Genomic DNA, 4,540 nt, shown 5'->3' on the forward strand with positions numbered 1-4,540 from the left:
CAGTAAGTTCACAATCAGAACTCTTCTTTTTTCTTGCAGAATGGATTAATCATTACCTTTTCTGCTATGTTACCTTTTTTTTTCCCCTTTCTGGTAAAAATGGATAAAATGTTCCTGTCACTCTGATCAAAAAGAAAGGCAAAAAGAGAAACTAGAAAGTAAGGAACCAAAATATGCTTAAAAATTTCTCTCTGACTTACACTGGGATTTAAATCATGCTACTATTGCCTGTCCAAAAACTTTTTAAGGGAAGGTTGTTAGAGAGAGTGAATGCTTGTGAGAATGCTGTGCTCTACCCTGTAAATCAAGAGCTCCAATCTCGTCACTTCGGAGGGATTTCAGTGGCTAATAAGGAATCTTACATTGATGTCGTATGTCGAATTTGTATTCACTCACAGTACTCTTTTTGGACTAAATGCCTTGCTCTCTAGTGACCCACCCTGTTCACAACAGAGCAACGAGGCAGAAAAAATTAGGAGCATTTAATGAAATCTGCTTCGGCCCAGTGGCTCCTTATAATCCAGCCTGGGTAAGTAAGGCACTGAGTGACTATATGTCTCCGATATGTTTAGCTTGAAAGTGTGTAGGTGCTAAAATATGAAGCATGATAATATTATTTTCCATGCAACATGAATTATTTTTCAGCAACATGAAGTTGCTGAATATCTCAAAGAATTAGGCCTCCTAGATAAAAATATTACGCTTTTAATCTCTTAAGCATTTTGAATGGTTTTATAAGATGTGACACTGACTTGACTAACAAACTGTCTGGTTGATTTACAAGTATCTTAACAAACCCTTAGCCCAGTTCAGGTAGCTTATTTTGACATGCGTTGCAGATGCTCAGTGCCTTGGTTTGCAGCTCTTCTAAACCTTTTTCACCTTGGTGGTAAATATCTTTCGATCTGTGAGTTCTGTTGTCTGTTGTGACCAGGACTGAGCTTTACAGGACTGGGCAAATGGGCCACTTCATTATCCCATCAGTGCCTGATGCCTGTTCTCTGCTGCTGTAGTCACCACACCACCACCAGTTTCATCCCTTAACCACCCAGTTCACCCCCAGCACCCAATATCAATCCTTAACTGCTTTCTGTGTCCTTGTCTACCTTTGCCTCCCTCTGCGTTCAAACACCACTCTGCCTTTAGCAGATTCAGGGATTGCTGGCCTCTGGAAAGCCAAGTAGCTGATGAATTATGAGATGACTGCATGTGCGCTGGTGCTGCACGAGTCAGGGTGAGCACTAGGGCAGCAGAACTCATGCTCTGTTGCAGGGGGGCTACAGATCCACCACGACCTGCCTGTTGTGGAGGTCCACGCCTGCACAGACAGCTGGGAGCTGCCTCTGGGAGCCCCTGAAAACAGTCTGTGTCCAGCTGTTTGAAAAACCCTTACCCTACACCACTGCAAAACAAAGATAATATTCAGGACTTTAATTGTCACAGCATGCTAAAGTATATGTTTGTTATGACTGTGAGAGAAGTTTTTCAGACAGCAGGAATGAGATAAACCACTTCCTCTCTTCTAGGAAAATGAGAAATAAATAAATGCATTTATGAAAGCAATATTTATTTGTTTGCCCATAACAGTTTTTTTCTGTTATGCAGATGCAGGCCTCCCTCTCAAAGTAGTATGCAGATATTCTTATTTTAATCTCAAACAAGTGTGAAGGCATTAACATTATTTTTCAGCTAACAATAAAGCAATAATCTCTCAGAGACAGAAGCCCTTACTTATTTGTGCAGATCACCTTGCCTTCCTTATAACAATTTTCTGTCTTTATGGGGTGGAGAACTGACACTGATATTTATATTTTACATTTGCTTCCTTCAGATTTTCTTCAATACTTCATAGAACTCACATGATTTAACTCCATTAATAAGAACTGTGATTCTAAGTTAGACTGAAGGTCTGCCTCAGCTCCATAACCTGATTCAAGTGGGTGCTCTAAGAAAGTGTAGAACAGAGTACACAGGAGAGGATTACTCCTTTGGTAAAACCTTCCAGCTTTTGACAATTGGCAGTTTAAAGTCACTGCTGCACTTTGGAATCAAAAAGTGAGTGAATCAAAAGTACACTGAGTGAGATCAGTGTACTTGTGTGAGACTTTTTCACCCAAGGGTGGCGTGTGCTCTTTTGGGGTGTGAAGGGAAATGGCCTCAAAGGTGATTTGGGTCAGATAACAGGAAAAATTCCTCCAGAGAAAGGGATGTCACACACTGGCAGAGGCTACCCAGGGCAATGGTGGAGTCGCTATCCCTGGAGGGATTTAAAATCTGTGTGGATGTGGTGCTCAGGGGTGTGGTTTAGTAGTGGAGTTGGCAGTATGAGGTTTATGGTTGGACTCAGTGATCTTAAAGTCCTCTTCCAACCTAAACTGTTCTATTCTGTGATTCTGTTCTGAATCATTTTCAAATAGAAAAGGCGGCAACACAGAAAATTTGAATTAAGTGTCTCCTTTTATTATGTTCAGAAGTTCTAAAGAGATTTCCCCCATCTAACCAATATGTAGGTAGCATAAAAAGAAAGACAAGTGGAATGTAGAGATAAACACTGTGAAAGCTTTGACCTTAATTACTTACTCATGTGATTCCTGTTCTGTGTCATCGTCTTTTAATCACATGCAATAGACCACCTGGTTCAACAATCGAAAGAAAATACAGTGATTCCTGTTTTCTATTGACCTCCCTCACATGGGCCCTGCTCCCAGAGCAACAATGGTAAGGATATTGGTAGTGCCATCCACAAATATCATCAGCTGTGGCATCTGAAGGAAGGAAATGCAGACATCCTTCAAAAAGGAAGTTGTATATAAGCAAGGAGGATAGAAAGAGTATGAACCCCATCATATTAAATGTAGAGCCACAAGAGAGATGACCAAAAAGATTTTAAGATTTTGCCAAGAATATGGACGCAATAATATAAATTTCTTGACATTCCATCAGCAGATGTGTCCTGCAAGAGAGTAAATAAAGCTATAGAGGATGAAATTGTAGAAGAAATGTTCCAAGTGGCTAACTCCATGGCTAAAAAGCTAAAATAATTATTTTCCTTGCTATAGAATCAAATGTTAGGTGGGCTGAGTGTGAGGAACTGTCCTAAAATTAATTGTCAGTCAGAAAGACTTCAAAAGAAATTGGTAAGTTAAACAGTAACTAATTGCTGGAGTTGTGCAGTATTTCTGCCAAGGGTTTCAACTGTTCAGCTGCAGAAGTATAAGTGAAGTATAAGTCGGGTTTTGACTGATATAATGCCAGCAAAACAGAATATAGGAAATGTATCCCTGATCTTCTGGCCTTTCAAAAGTGTCCTTATAGAGTGATCATAGGAACTACAAACCATCCATATGACATCTGTGCCAGGAAAAACAGGGGAACTTTTGTAAAGAATAAAATCAATAGAGACACAGATAAGGCTGATGCTCTGTAGTAGCATCACATGGATTTTTAAGGGAGTTTATGCCTCACAAATCTATTGGCATTCTTTAAAGACAACAAAAAGCACGATGATATTATTGTTTATGCCTGAACGTGTGATCGATGTAACCTTAAATTGCAAGACTAAGAGCCCTGGGACCCGTTCCCCAAGGCAGTCTGGACTGAACTATTTCTTCTCTTCACCTGGAATTAAGCAGAGCAGGAATTCACACGGTGCACATAACCTAACCACTTTTATAGTAATCTTCACTCCTAGAGAAATAGCAAAGTAGAGAATAATACACATAGCTCCCACAGTTTAAATCCCATGGGTAACAGTATACACTGTACTGAATTTTTAATAGTGCATTATTCAGAGTATCACATAAATTGTTATTACTGATGTAATAAAATCTAAACCAACACAGCTGGAGAGACCAAGGCTATAAATACACCATATATTTTTTTGTATTGTAATAATATGGGCCAAATTATTTTCAAGTCTAAATCTGCTGATTTTAGTTGAAGTAGACAAAATCTGAATGTGTACATCTACTATAATTCATGTTCCCTGGTCAAGTGCCTTTTCCTAATTTATGTTTATGTTTTCATAAAGAAACTTCTGCATAGTCCTTAAAGGATATTCTCTATTTTATGGACTGACCCTGCTGCTGGGGACCTCAAAGGAAAAAATTCAGGTGAGGGATGTCTGAACACACTGTAATTTAGCATTCTAAGATTTTTGAGTGTATTAAAACATCTATTTATTTAGTTCTTGTGCTTTCTGATCATACCTCTCTCTCTGCTGTTTTCCCTGGTGAAAAACTGCTCACAGGGGCAAACATCTGCGATGTGCAGCTCAGGTTAAGCTGAACCCACCCTGGAGGAGGGGAAGGGTGCATGAGGTGACCCCTTGAGAATGTCTATGTCCTTTCTTCTCTGTTTCTATGATCTCAGTGTTGAGATAAAACATATCAGCGCAGATCATAAATAGCAGGTCAGAAACACACCACATAGGTGTGTTTGAAGCTCTTTGCCAGTAATCTATAAGATCCAATTCAAAGCTTGTTGAAGTCCACTGTTGGTGACAGATTACAGGGAAAATTAAATTGGACTTTCTATAGGT

Source organism: Phaenicophaeus curvirostris, chromosome 12 (assembly GCF_032191515.1).
Source record: "Phaenicophaeus curvirostris isolate KB17595 chromosome 12, BPBGC_Pcur_1.0, whole genome shotgun sequence".
Lineage (NCBI taxonomy): Eukaryota > Metazoa > Chordata > Aves > Cuculiformes > Cuculidae > Phaenicophaeus > Phaenicophaeus curvirostris.